The sequence below is a fragment of the Polypterus senegalus genome, chromosome 12 (genome assembly GCF_016835505.1).
Source record: "Polypterus senegalus isolate Bchr_013 chromosome 12, ASM1683550v1, whole genome shotgun sequence".
NCBI lineage: Eukaryota > Metazoa > Chordata > Cladistia > Polypteriformes > Polypteridae > Polypterus > Polypterus senegalus.
The window spans coordinates 72,338,877-72,354,385 of record NC_053165.1 but is presented as its reverse complement, the minus strand read 5'-3'; positions in this window follow the sequence as shown (position 1 = coordinate 72,354,385).

Sequence of the window (15,509 nt, the reverse complement as noted above, 5' to 3'; positions counted from 1 at the left end):
TTATCATTACTATTCATGGCGGCTCCAACATCCGTACTGACCCCTATTCTCTCTTCTGTGTCTTTTCCGGTTTTCTGTGGTGGTGATCTGTGCCATTACCACCTGATCAAAGCCCTGTGATGTCCTTACATTGATTGATTAGAGGCCAGAAGTCCACGTGACTGTCATCTCCAAGTCCTTCCATGAGAACCCTGAATACAATGAGGACTGACTGAGGTCATTTATTTTTGGGGGGTTAGGGGGGGCTGGGTGGTCTTGTGGCCTCAGAACCCCTGCAGATTTTATTTTTTTTTTGTTTTTGTTTGTTTTTGTTTTTTCTGTCCTCCCTGGCCATCGGAACTTAATTTTATTCTATGTTAATCAGTGTTCTCTGATTTTAATTCTTTTTGTCCTTTTTTTCTTTTTCTTCATCCTGTAAAGAAAGCACTTTGAGCTCATTATTGGTATGTAAATGTGCGACAGAAATAAATGTTGTGTAATCTGACATCCACAGGCAACCAGATCTGCCAGTGACGTCCCCCACTCCGACTAGAAGTCACGTAATGCAACGCTGGTTCTGTTTCCGATACAACACTCTTCATGTCCACTGTAAAAGAAAAAATAAGGGCAAGCAAAAAATATTTGGGGAACCCTGTACTTATAACTGAATATTTGAGGAAAGAGGGGAAAAAAAAAAAGAGTGTAAAACACAAGAAAAGAGTTGGCTGGACTGGCATCTCAGGTAGACTGAATAAGATGGCCGCTCCAATGGCATTTAAGGTATTCAGGGAGGAAGAGGTGGGGCCAGCAGGGATGGACCACTACAGGCGAGACAGCATCCCTCTGACTCCGCCCACTTTCTAGAAGCCACTCCCTATGTTTAGTCGGCATGGCACGCCTGTCGTATCGATTTCAATTCCTTTCAGTTCCGTGTAGAGTCGGTAGTTGAGAGGCCTGTGGATTCAGCTATTTATTAAACTTCTAAACTATCGAGCTCTCTCAGTTCTGAGTCTAAAGCAAAACCACAGCATGGATGTGTCTTTTAATTTATTTATATTGACGCAGACCTGGCCGGGACGCCCCTTCACTCTATACTCAGGGGGAGCAGCCCTGGACGGTGCAATACCTCCCCCTGGACGCTAGATGGCCGTCCCCTGGGTTGAGTGCTGACTCAGTTTCCCGCAGGGCTCCATGGGAATTGGAGTTGGATGCAGCCCTGTTGGGTCCCGCAGGCACCGGCAAGGGGGTGCTGCAGCTGGGACTCCTGAGCTCTTATGGGCAGCGTATTCGCCACACCCGGGCTATAAAAGGGGCTGGCAACCACCACTCAACGGCCAGAGTCGGGAGGAGGAGAAGGAAGAAGCTTACAGGAGGAGTTGTGGTGTTTCGTTTCTGTCTTTTGGGACTGTGTTGTGTTTGTGGGGTCATGGGGAAGACGTGCCACACAGGTAAAAAAAAATAAAACTTATTTTATACGCGCCTTCTGAGTGAGTCTGTGTCGGGTCAGGCACCTATATAGCGCCTTTGTTACAATATATATTGTTACCTTTCCTGCCTGTCTCCGGACTGTGGTCGGGGTGACGCAGGGGAACTTCTCCTTCCTCGTGTCCAGTGGTGTGAAGCTCTAGGGCCAGAGCAATGTGCTCTGAGGTAAAACTCTGTCCCTGAGTTCCCTTGTCCTAATTTACAGCAGGGAGTGACACTCAAGGCTTGACTGCTCCAGAGTTCATTTTATTAAATCTTTCTTTTAAGGTGCTTGTTTCAGCTTAACAGAGACCATAACCAGGAGAGCCCCACCACAAGCCAAAATCAAAAGCCAACCACACCTTATCTCATCTATATTCAAAACTCCAGCCACATCCCACATTCAGTATGATCCGGATGACAGGCTGCTGTTTTAAGCTCTGATCCCAACAATATATATATTGTGGTGGACGCTGGGAGTACCAGGGGAGCAAGCGTAGCCAGAGCATTGCCTCCCCGGAACACTAGATGGCAGTGGTGCCTTGGACTCCTGCAGAGCTTCATGGGAGTTGGAGTTTGGTGCAGCCCTATTGGGATCCGTGGGCGCCACCAGGGGGTGCTGCAACAGGAGCTGCTGAGCCCTGGAAAGAAGCTCTTCCTCCGCACCCGAAAGTGGGTGGACAAGACCCTGCAGCACTTCCAGGGGTCTTATAAAAGAAGCCAGAGTCAGGAGGAAGGAGACAAAGCTTGCTGAGTAGGAAAAGAAAGAGAAGGAGAAGGAAAATCACTGGTGTGTCGTGTGCTGTGCTTACTTGGACTGTGAGAGAGAAAAAGAAATAAAAAAAATCACGTGTGCTTTCGCAAGTGTGCCTCCTGCGTCTGTCTGTGTCGGGTGGGCTGGTTGGGACACCCCCTGCTGGTGTCACAATAGAGTTATTTTTTTTTTATAAGTCAACATAACTTCTTTTGTACATAAAAATTAAGTGAAGCGATTTTGTAGGTAAAGCAACACATCGCATTAAAAATGTCTACTGAATCCAGTTAGTAACTTATTTTAATTGTGCAGTTAGTTATACAAGAGGTCGTGTTTTCTGAGGGTCCGAGCCTCATAGTGTCTGAGGGCCTCGGAGCTCTAAAACTGTCCTGACTGCAGCGCAATGGAAGTGACGTCAGATGATTGTCAGTACACAGCGCCACCTTCTGTCTCGGCGGAGAACTGCCGTCACCTAAGCCTTCAAGCTGTTTTTGTCATTCGTGTGGCGTGACACCACATGTTGTATATCGCCTTTGGTATCTGCCAATTATAGTGTGCCTGTCCATTCTGTATTTGCCCTTCATTTCTATTATATAGTGCCTTTCATCTCCTTGCTTGACTAAACTATTTAGCTCTTCTCACTTTGTGTCAGGCCAGTGTAGTTTCATCAATTTATGTACAGTGATCAATTTAATACGTTGTATATTATTAAGTCATTTATTCACAGTTGCACACTTTGTTTTGCCCAGCACGCTGATTTCTCAGTGCCACGGCCACAGGGCACCAACTGGCACCCCGCCTGGCATTCTTTCCACCCTACCCAAGCTTCAGTTTGCCTGTTTATCAGAACAACTCTAACTGACGCCCTCTCCTGGCTGCCTAGAGACATTGCAGGCTCCCAGAGTCCCGGCGTGAACTGTTTGAGTGGATTAAAAATGAGGGGCTGTCGGGTTCAAGGGACGTCGGCGTGTGGAGGTCTCCATTATTCTGCAGTTCACTCGTGTATTTGAGTCGACTCTTTGAGGCATGAGATGTGATCAATTTGAACCCGATGAGTGGGGTCTTGGTTGGGGGGGGGTGGTTTATGTCTCTGTTTGCCAGTCCAATACCACCTTCTTTAACGACAAGGAAAGGAGCCAACCCCGCATGGTGTGCCAGTCCACCAGGGGGCACCAATTAACCCAACATGGAGTAGTCAACTATTGAAGAGAGTTGAACCCATGTGCCCTCCCCACCCCTTTATTTGCAACACTTCTTTTAACCTGCATGGGCGATTTTAAATTGTCCTTGTGTGTGTGTTTGTGTGCCCTGTGGTGAGCTGGTGCCCTGCCAGGGTTTGTTTCCTGCCTTGCGCCCTGTGTTGGCTGGGATTGGCGCCAGCAGACCCCCGTGACCCTGTGTTAGGATATAGTGGGTTGGATAATGGATAGATAGAGTTATGAAGTCTACAAAAGTGAAGGTCAGAGTTTTTATGTAAGAAAAATCCTGGAACGGTTAATAAAATCGCCCCTCATCCCAGGGTGGATCTCTTGCAAGACAAGGATTTGTTAAAAAGAGATGGGGGTGTGACGTCTGTGTCGTAAGCCATTCTCAAAATGTCCACCCATCCAGCCACTCTGTGAGCCCACCTAACCCAGCAGTGGGATGCCAGGCCATCATGCGGTCTGCTTAAGACCCCAACTGATCTTCTCTGCCTTTACTTTAAAGGGCCGAGTACTGAGAGTGCTGGAGGCTTCATCCCAGTTAAACTGCAGGCTCCATGCCCAGATTCTGAGGCGATGCCCTGATTCTTTTTTTTTTTTTTTGCACACCCTCACTCTGTGCCTGGAGTTGTGAAGTGGCCTGTTGTTGGTGCTGCGGACCACCAGCAGAGGACGCCATTGCACTGGTCTGGCCTGTGCCAAGTGAAGCCCCGGCTCCTGCTCACCTTCCGCATCCTCTTCTTAACGGTAGTTTGGTGGAATTTGCTCTCGGGCTGATTGTTCTTCACAGTTGTGCTTTAGTGGGCACCTGTGCCATCTTTCTCTTAAATAATTAATTTACTAAGTTCCCTGGGTTCCAGATAGCAATATAAGGAAAAAGTCAGACTGAGGGCAGCAGAGCCCCATGCCCGTGTGGGTAGACTGGCACCAGCAAGATTTAGAAGATGCCAATGTTATACCACCTTAAGGTGCTAGCTGGTGACAGGGCACAGGGGGAAGGGAAGGGAGGACATCCACTATGCTAAGATGGACGTTGCCCACCCACCCACTCATTCATTTCCTAAACCTGCTGGGATCGGGCAAGTATTGGGCACACGGCAGAAACAATCCCAGAGGAGAGGGTGCCAGCCTGTCGCAGGCTGAACACACAAACAGCAGGGGCTGATCTAAGATCACAAGACCACCTACCGGGGCACTACTTTGGACTAGGACAGGAAGCCCACCTGGAGTGGGCTAACGCCAGGACTTGAACCCTGGTCAGCCCGCAGCCCCCATACCAGGTCCATTTCACTTTAAATGCCCAACCAGTAGGCTCCACTTGGTTCTAAAAAGTACTCGGTGCCCCCGGCTTGCATTTGATGTGCAGCTCCACACCTTTGATTTCATATCCATGGAATTTTGCACCGATTCCCTGCTTTTCCTACGTGCTTTGTTCCGAAATGTAGTCGGTACTCCCACACCAGGCAATGGCACAGGTGGCCCACCTTGTGACCTTAGAGAAAAGAAACCAACCTAGGATTGTGGTGGGTGGGCATCCGTCTCACTGCCTGTGTGATGTGGAAGTCACTTTGGAGAAAAACCAAGTGTGTCACTCCCTCCTTCTGCTCTGGAAAGCCACCCGTCCATCTTTTTTTTTTTTTTGGGAGAAGGGGCATCAGTAAGCACCGGCTGAGCCCACCTGTGGTGCTCTGAACACAAATACGCCAGCCTGGTGTTGGATTGTTGGCCTGTTTGTTTGTTTCCATCGAGTTATCTCGGTGACCCCTGGCCTTATTTTTAGCCTCGTTTTCTCTCCTAAGGCTGTTGAGTCAGAAGGAATTCAAGGAAGTAACACAACGTGAAGGCGGCCGGGTGAACGCCTCAGGAGGTGGCGACATCTCGTCTCGTTTTTGTGGCTTGTGCTCGCCTTCCCAGAACTCATTATTTATTCATTTATTTATTTTTAACGATTTATCACTTCAGCCACGTTAAACTTTCTTTCAGGACCCGCGCTGCCGGGCAGCCTAAGGGTCTTCACCTACGTCCACATCTTTTAAAAACGCCGACCTTATTCTCCACACCACCCCCCAAAATGGAGACCACCTGCAAATGTTCTCCAAGGCCGGACGCTTCTGAAAAGGCCGACTCGGCATGGCGGTGTGGATGGGTGAAAACGCAGGCCCGAACCGCGCTCTGATTGGTTCCTGCTTATTAACACGGCCCTTCCCTGATTGGATTACATTTTCTCCACCGCTTGGCTCCACCCACACTACTAATGCGGACATTTCGTCTCCCGGCTTTGCCTTTAGTCCACACAACCCCAAAGTTTTCAAGCCACGACAACGGAAACTTCCTAAAATTGACCCCAGAGACGCATCCAATCTAATGTAATGTGAACGAACTGAAACATGGAGATGTATCTACTCGCGCTGTGATTGGTTTGTGCTTATTCCATGGTCCTTCCCTGATTGGCTCCTGCTCATGACAACATCTCCTTCTCTGATTGGTCACCCTTCATAGATGGAAAGCACAGTTCAACATTAGGAACGAAGAGGAGTTGCTTTCCATTGCACGTGTAGTGCCGTCTGTATGCCTCTAAATTACAGTGCGGAAGGAAACGGCAAATAATTTACAGGTCACTGCAATAAATCCTGTGGGGGGCTTTTCAAGGATTTTCCCCGACAATGCGCACGTGCCCTGTGTAGGCGAATGTCTGTGTCACATTTATTCATTTGGTAGCATGGATGGAAATCGGTTTCGTTTAGAAATGAAAACCTAATGGTGTGGACGGCACATATGCTGGCATCATGGAGAGGGTGGAGCAAAAGACCCTTACCCAGCGCGGAGGCCAATTTAATGGAGGGACTGGCAGGAGACAATATATAAACACTGCACTCTCCCATGACACGCTTAGATGGCAGCATCTCCGGGCCCTCCGTAGCCACTGGGACACACGCAGGGCATGCTGGGAGCTGTAGTCCCATGGGGCAGTCCTGCTGCTGGAGTTTGTAATCCCCACTTTCTGGGATTTCAGCTTGACCCAGAAGTGCTTCTTATGGGGTCCTACCCCAGTGCCAAAAGTACTCCCAGGTCCGGTAATGACAGGAGCCGCTCAGCCTTACCCTAGGAAGTTGGTGTTGGGAGTGGAGGATGGAGACAAAGCTCACGGAGGATAGAGACAGGGAATAAAGAAGGAATTCGGTTGCAATGAACATGTGAGTTGTATGTGGGACTTGTGTTTGGGGTTTGAGGTGCTATGCCACCCCCTACAGGTCACACCTCATACCCGTGTGCTACTCCCCTCAATCACATTCCCACCTCACCACTGCTGTTCTCCATAAGCTGCAAGTGAACGTCAATGGTGGACACGTCTTCTTACCGTTTCTACACACATGTGAAGTGTAAGCAAACATCTACGTCGTATGTGTTGTCGGCCATTTTAGTGTGGGCGGAGATTCTTCTGTAATCGATGTGGAAGCAGCAGCATGGACACAGATAGTTTTGCACTTGAAAACGTCATAGCGTAGGGGTAGCCTTAGATACTGATGTTCATCTGCTCCATACGTCATCAACTCCAATGGAGGTGAAGGCCAGAAAGCAATTCAATAAAGGACCAATTACTGGTCCGGCCCAGTAAGCGTAACTGGTCTGGTTGTGGTATGAGGGAACAGAATTGGTGCGGACCTGCTAAGGTCTTCGTGAAACGTTTTAGGAGCCTCCTCATTAATTTGAGTGGACAACACAATCTAATCTGGGGCTGTCCCCACGATGGATGGCTAGGCGAGGTCAAGGAAATGGAGCAACAAGGAGGAGATGGTGGTCTGATCCGCTCTCCTTTTCCTCTGTGGCCTCGGCCTTTGATTGATGGCTCTGCTGTGTCGGTGAAAGTTGACAGGATTTCTGTTTCTGGCCTCCGGGCTTCTTAAAGTTAAGGAGGCAAGTGGGCTGGGGCTGTTAGCGTATCTTCCCGTCTGTCGCAGCTCCGTCTCTTGTCAATACAACAATACAATAAATAACCCGCAGTTGAAGTGAGGGTCGCAGGTGGGAGTTCTGATGATATACAGCGCCTTTCATGGTGCACCGCGTCTCAATGGACGTTGTCAGTGCCGTGCGCCGCTTGCCGTATTCCTGTAATGCCAAATGACTCAAAAAGGGTGATGAGACGGAATCGGCCACCTTTAGTTTTTATAGCGCCTTTCACAGGGAACGTGTTACAGGATGATTCCACAGTGCCAGGAGGGGACAGAACTTGCTTGGGGTCACACACTGAGTTACCCGCTACCTCGTGAGTTTGGTGTTTTTTTGATGGCACCTTTCATCCCAAGACGATCAGTTTCCATACTCTACCTTCATCACCTTTGTCATCTACCGTTGAATAATCCGCTAAGGTCTGTGTGTGTGTCCTCTCCTGCTGAGAAATCGGATTGACTTTGATCAGTTTGACTTTGGTGATGATGCGATTTTTTTTTTTTTTAATTTACTGTGTTAATGCCTGAAATTGGGAGAGGTCATGTGAGGGTGAGGCACAGAGGAGTAGGAGGCACGCTGAGAGTCGCCTACCAAAGACGGCAAGTGTAAAAGCGGACAAGAGGCACCGAGAAAACAATGACAGAGTCGTAGGAGCAGACATTATGGGAACGCCCTTGAGAGACAAGAAAGGCAATGAAGGGACTCGTATGGCAAATACATTAAAATATCCTCCTCAGGTGGTGTGGAGGACGGCCGGGACGCCTCCACACTGGAAGGACCAGGGGAGCAAGCAAGGCCAGAACGTTCTGCTACATGGCGGCCCCCCCTGGGCTGCAGCAGTGCCTCGGACTCCCACAGGGCATCCTGGGAGTTTGGTGCTACCCTGTTGGGTGCCACCAGGGGGTGCTGCAGCTGAGATAGGAGGTGCTGAGCTTTGGAGAGCAGCTCTTCCACCACACTCAGAAATGCTGCTGGAAATAGGGCAGCGAGCACTTCTGAGTGACCTATAGAAGGGGCCAGTCGAGAGGAGGATGATGATGATGATCATGAAGATGAGCTTGGTGTTGAGGAGAAAAGAAAAGGACTGAGAGACAAAGATAAAGTAAAGAAAGGAAGGTGTGTGATTGGGCGGTCGGGGACGCCGTAAATAAAATTCACGTGTGCTTTTTGGACTTGTGCCTCTAGCGTCTGTTTGTGTGGGGTTAGCATGTTATAGCGCCATCTGTCTGCCACAGGGTTTAGTGTAATGAATTCAGTGTGTTTATATAGTGGCAGAGACTCACTGTTGGTGCTGCTGTCTCGCAGTAAGGAGACCAGAGTTCCTGAGCCGGGTCCTCCATGTGGTCTCCCCGTGTCTGCGTCCAAAGTCGTGCCTGTTGTTTTGGGAGTTCAATCGGTGCTAAACTAGCATGTGGGTGTGGACTGGCACCCTTGTCTGGGGTTTGTTCCTGCCTTGTGTCCTATGCTACCTGGGATAGGCTCCAGCCGACATGTGACCCTCGTGTGTGGATTAAGCCGGTTAGAAAATGACCTGGCATGTCCGTAGTGCTCTTCTAGCTACTTCAACCACCACCAGTATGCAGCAAGCACCTGGATGATGTGAGGGCAGCCATTCTCACGTCATTACGCTCACCACACATCAGCTATTAGGTGGTCAACGGGTGAGAGCAATAGGAGCCACAAAAGGACAGGTTTATAGGGGTAGACTAGGAGCGGACTGGGCATCCTTCAACGAGTGCGGTGACGAGGTCCGTCATTCATTGTCATTTTCTTACAATTTGTGGAGTACGCGGTTCGCTTCTTTCTATGAGCCTGTGATATCTAAACCGTTGCCAAACTCCATCTGCACACCGTTGTTTAGACAAAACTTAAAATTTGCTTAGAAATCAAATTTTAAGCAGTTAAGTGTGCGGCATCTGTGTGGAGATCAGGGCCGAATTTAGACTTGATAAGGCCCTAAGCTATTTGAGACATGGAGCCCTTTATAAGTCCAGATATTCTATGATTTGTTTTGGGGGCCCCCAAGAAGGCGGGGGCCCTAAGCTATAGCTTGTGTAGCTTATTTAGCTTAACAGGTGAGGCAGTAATCAGGCCTGGGGGTGGCTACGGAAATTGAACTCAGGTGTGATACACCACAGTTAGGTTATTTTTTGAACAAGGGGGCAATTACTTTTTCACACAGGGCCATGTAGGTTTGGATTTTTTTTTCTCCCTAAATAATAAAAACCATAATTTAAAAACTGCATTTTGTGTTTACTTGTGTTATATTTGACTAATGGTTAAATGTGTTTGATGATCAGAAACATTTTGTGTTACAAACATGCACAAGAATAAGAAATCAGGAAGGGGGCAAATAGTTTTTCACACCACTGTAAATCCTGCACTGGTGGAGATTTTTCACTTCCTTTTAAGAAGTTCAGCTCCGGGCCAGACTGGTATTACGTTAAAGCTTTCGGGTGTGGTGTGCAAAACACAGATAACGGAAAATGAAATAGAAAAGAAAATACAAATAAAAGGGAGAATCGGCGCAAAGACTTCCCGTTCATCAAGGTAAGAAAATAAATTGCGTTATTTATTTAAAATACACCCACTTGGAAGGTCTGGCGGGGTGGCAGCGGGTCCCGTCCACAGGTGGAGCCTCCGACATTGTGCTCGAGTAGCGCAGCTTGGCAAGTCATTAGAGACTAAAAGGGCAGAACGCTCTGTTAGTAGTGAGGGTCGCGGGTGGGCGAGAGCAGCAGAGAGAGACAATTGGTGACCGGGGATGATTGGGGTGGGGTGTTTGGGTCAGAATGACCCGGCCAAGGTGGTCTGATCTGAAGAACAGCGGCACGTTGGGGTCCCCGTGGGATAAGTACCCCCTGCTGGCCTCATCAGCACCTCTTTGAGCAGCAACCTGAGCTTTTCCAAGGTGGTCTCCCATCCAAGCACTGGCCGGGCTTGAACAGGCGAGCTGCTCTGAAGTGCAGGTGGAGGGGCTGCTGGCCATCTGTTTATAGCGCCTTTCACCGTGAAGATCATTACAAGGAGTTGCTCGGATTGACTTTACAGAACTGAAGTCGTTTGTGGTTACGTAAGGATCACCCCAAGGGGCTCAGACGTCAGTATTTATACCAGCCATATCGCTGGCGTACTTGTGAAGTTGGGCAGGTTATGTGACTCCTCGTCTCAGTCAGGGAGGTTGAACTGGCAGCCGCGCTGCCTTTGGCAAACATACCAAATGGCCAAGAATCTGCCCTCCAGCTTTCTTTAGGGTATTATTTGCTCATTAATCCTTAAAACTGGGGAAGCTGTCAGGATTTTATCCCTTTGGAATTGTGGGGTGTAATTTGCAACAAGCTCTAACCTGCAGGCGCAGCACTGGCCCACCTCCTCTGATGGGGGGGGTCCTCTCCGCCCGCATGGCCAACACAGTTTAGTACCCGCTTCTCGACTGCCTGTGTTAAGGGGAAGGTTGGGCAGGCAGGCACACTCCACGTTCTGCTTTACCTGTGATGGGCTGGCATCCTGACCTTCTGCCTGATGCTTGCCAACCCCAAGGGTGCCCTGGAAAAGCAGATTTAGAAAATGGATCAGTTTTTATACTCCATTCACATTTTGTATTTGGCATCAAAGCTCTCAGGTAGAATTCAATATTACAAGTTCCTAAATACTGTAGTAGATGTAAAGGTGCAAGTTTCATATGGCATTCTTCTTGAACTTTTTCTTTTAATACAAGGTGGCTGGGAGTTGTGCCCACTCTGAAAACAAACTCCCCCCAGAAAGGACAGCAGTTCATCACCTAATGCATTAGGACAACCTTGGCGATGCAAGTGGCACATAAAATGAGTGAAGCACGGCAACTCTTCCCATAGGCTGCGCCATTACTTGAACCCGAGTCTCTCAGAGGTGAGTGGCAGCTGATTCGATACCGACAAACGTGATAGTCTACTGCTGGGAGAGGTGTTGTTGTGCGGCCAGCAGGGGGGGGCACTTACCCCCATGGTCTACAAGTGCAGGGACGGGGACACCAAATATTACGCTGTCCTTCGGATGAGACGTCGAACCGAGGTCCTGTAAAGATCCCAGTGTCCTGCCTAATTGCCCATTGTGACCTCGTCCAGTATGACCTTCTAATCATCTGCCGTCTCTCATTTGTTTTCCACCTAACAGCTAATGCATGGTGAGTGTACTGGTACAACAATGGCTTCCCTCGCCACCATCCGGGGGTGCTACACATTGGTGGTGGTTGAAGTGGTTCCCTTCTGTCTACAAGTACAGTATATAAAGGGCTCTATAAATGTAATTAGTGATATTATTGTCCAGAATTGAGGACATTCTGGGTATCTCTGGAACTGCCCTCCAGTGGTTTAAGTCAAAGTGACGGACTGGCAGGCGTTTGTTCATTTTAGAGCCGCTCAGTCACACGGCACTGTCCTCTGTCCCCTGCTCATATTAGTCATAGCTTTGGATTGGGTTGTGGTGTCCATGCAGATGATAATCTGATCTGCTGCACTGTTAAAAGTGAAAGTCCATCTGCGCTCTCTCAGCTCACAATTTGTCTGGATGGAACAGAACCCTTCAAAGTAATTTAACTGCAACCCAACCGTAGTCGGGCCAAGTGGCACCAAAGCTCAGCTTCAGAACATGAGCTCCTTCTCAGTCCCCGTTGGTGACGATCTCATCAGACCTCCTCCAACTGCTATAGGAATCGCGCTGTCATTTTAGATTCCTCCCTTTCTTATTCACACGTCCACCTCTGTCACATACTCCGTGTTCATCCATTCCTCTCCAATTCCGATGCGGAGACACTCGTCCCTGCTTTCTTGACATCCTGCATGGACTACCGGCAAGTGCCTCTTCTAATCTGTTATCACAGCTCTGGTTGTTTCACAAGTCTGCTGAAAGAGTGCCAGCATTGGCAGGCACATCAATGCCATCCTGCTCCAGCATCACAGGCTCCCTGTGTCTTACGGGATTGAGTATCAAAGTCTATTATTAATCACCGATAAAACTTTAAATGGGGCCGTGTGCCACACTACAACACTAAACTCTGTCACTCTGCTGCATGAGTGCCAGCACTGGTGGGCATGTCACCGCCAACCTGCTCCAGTATCATAGGCTCCCAGTGTATTATCGCTTTGAGTATCAAAGTCTACTAATCACCTATAAGTCTTTAAATGGCCGTGTGTCACACTACATCACTAACCTCCGTCACTCTGCTGCTGCCCGCCCATTAAGGTCCACTGATTCCTGTCCCTCGGGTTGTGCCCAAAGTTAACCTGAGCATTCAGCCGTATATAGAGCGCCCAGACGTTGGACCGACCACCTAAATGAATGAGGTCAGCCGACTCGATTCATTCTTTTAATTAACTCATCTGTTCAAGAAGGCATTGAACTTATCCTGACATGCTGGGCCTTCTGTCTGTATGTCTACATGCCCAGGATTATTTGTCTTTGTACTACAATTTATTTGATTGGTTCAGGGTTTGCTTGCTATTTTTGCATTTCTGTATTTTGTTATGCTTTATTACTCGGTTTTTACCATTTTATTGTGATACCATTTGCACCCAGTGTATTACATGCCGACTTGTTCTTCCTGAATTTATGTAATGCACTTTGAGCATTGGAAAGGCGCTATATAACTAATTTCTTCCTCGCTTTCGTTCATGCCAATCGCCACTTGTTCCGGTCATGGGCGTCCACGGGGTTGACGTCGACTTGTCGCATATCCTCTTTGATTCGGTCGAATATAAGCGCTATACAATATAACTAAAGTTCATTTTTAGTATTAGCTTCACTATTGTGTTGCATGCGACAGATCTACTATACAGTACTTTATATACGCGACAGAAAGGACCCTATCTATAGCGAGAGGTCGCGTCGTCCCTTCGTGTGTTAACCGATCGCAAGTCGCCGCCACTACACGGTGGCTGAGGACCAAACACTCATCTGCCTGGTTTTGCTGCTGTTGTCGGTGGCTGCCCGCTGACTAACGTGTTTCAAAGGATGATCGTCTCAGACAATCTGTTGTCGAATAAGTCCCGATATAAATAAATGCTGATAATAAAGTTCTTTTGAGGGAGCCTTCGCACACACGGGAACCGCTCGGCGCCAGATTGGCGCGGGTGCAACCTTGGACCACGCCCCCCTGACGTCACAGGCGACGACGCGCAGACACGTTCTCGTTCGCGGGTTAAAAATGGCGGCAGTTGGAAATTGATGTTAAAAAAAAAACAGAATTATTTAAAGAAAACAACATCAGCACCCGTTCTGCTTCAAGCAAGAATGTTTTAAGTAAAATGTACGTTGCTTAAACAGATAAGTGTGAGGGATCTGCGTGGAGATTTTTCGCTTCCTTTTAAGAAGTTCAGCTCCGGACCAGATTGGTATTACGTTAAAGCTTTCGGGTGTGGTGTGCAAAATACAAGATAATGGAAGATTAAGTAGAAAAAAAAACAAATAAAATGGAGAATTGGCGCAAAGACTTCCCGTTCATCAAGGTAAGAAAATAAACCGCGTTATTTCTTTAAAATACACACACTGGAAGGTCTGGCGGGGTGTCAGCGGGTCCCGTCCACAGGTGGAGCCTCCGACGTTGTGCTCGAGTAGCGTATCTTGGCAAGTCATTAGAGATTAAAAGGGCAGAGCATTCTTAAATGTCGCGGGTGGGTTGACGGGGAGTGAAATAGCGCCTTGCCACCTGCCGCCGTGCTCGTCAGCCTAATTAAACCTCCCTTTGACACCAAGGCGTTGTGCGGCTCATCACGTGTCGCTCCTCCCTTCCTTTTTATTACCTTTATAATTCCAGAGCTTTTTCCGTTTTAGCGCTTCAGTGTTGCTTTGAACCCAATCGTTCAGTGATGTCCGCTCCAGTCAGACCTGCGCTCATTTCGTGTTGGTTTCCCTGAGCTATTCTCGTAATGTCCGCCCCGACAAGAAGCTGGAGTGTAGCCGCCTCATACAAATAGAAGTGCCCGTTCTTTAGGGTATCCGATGTTGTTCGGGTGGCCGTCGGCACCTCAGTGGGTGCAGCGAGTATCTCTTTGCATCCCAGACAAAGCTCAGGACCCTTCCTAACAGCCGAAAAACCGCCCAATAAATGACGTATAATAATCTGCAATATACATAATAGAAGAAAGCAAAGAGGTACTTGAGCATGGGAGAGGCGCTACATGAATAATGTTGTATTATTATTATTACCAGTAACGGCGCATGCACTGCTATAACGATAACGTGCAGTGATTCCACTTGACTTGAGTATTCCTAGTTTTCATCCTCATTCTTTCTCTGTACGTTTACCATTCGTTTACTCAGAGGTTGATGCGCCTGCTGCTTCCTGAGCTGCTCTTCTTGTCTCCACCGTAGCGGCCCGCTGCTTCCCTTCTTCCGTCAGCATCTTCTTACGTTAAAACTGATTAAGTCAGTGTTTGTGTTTTAATTACTTAGTCCGTTTTCTTTAATTTTTCATGTAAGCTGGCACTTAAGTCTTCAATCTGCCTCAAGAATGATTTAAGATATGAAGAGGTAGGGGAAGTGATGGCGAAGGTGGTAGGGAGGAGAACGGCGCCCGTACGCATGCGCCACCCTGCTGGCCGTTGCTGAGAGTTGATTCTACAGTAAAATAAAATAAACAGAGGAATAACCTCGGAGCTCAGTCATCACACCGAAAGCGGTTAGTAGACGTCACGTAGTGTATGTGTACCAAATTTCAGGTCAATATTTCAAACGGTTTGCCACCTACTGGTGATTTAAAATCCTGGACAGACAATTGGCCAGCCATGGTAGCGTATTATAGAAGAAGATTATTACACAGAAAATTCCACATAATTGGGTGTAGCCAGCCTTTCAGCTGGGATGGTTCTTTTTTCCATATAAATTGAGTTGTTTTCGATTATTTGCTTACCTTTTTGTTCATTTTCAATATACAGTATGTTAGATATTTCTCAGGCCTATGGGTTTCTTATGAAATGATTAAAAAAAAAAAGACATATTGAAACAGTTACAAGTACCATGGAGGACCGACAGGCACGCAGCAAATTTACTGGCACAAGGCGGTAGTCTGGGTTATTTGTGATACACAGGTTCAGGCCTGGCCAGTACTTGTGTGAGTGACCAACCAGGAAAAGCTTGGGTTGCTACATGAAGAGGTGTAGGTGAGGCCAGCAGGGGGCACTCACTCT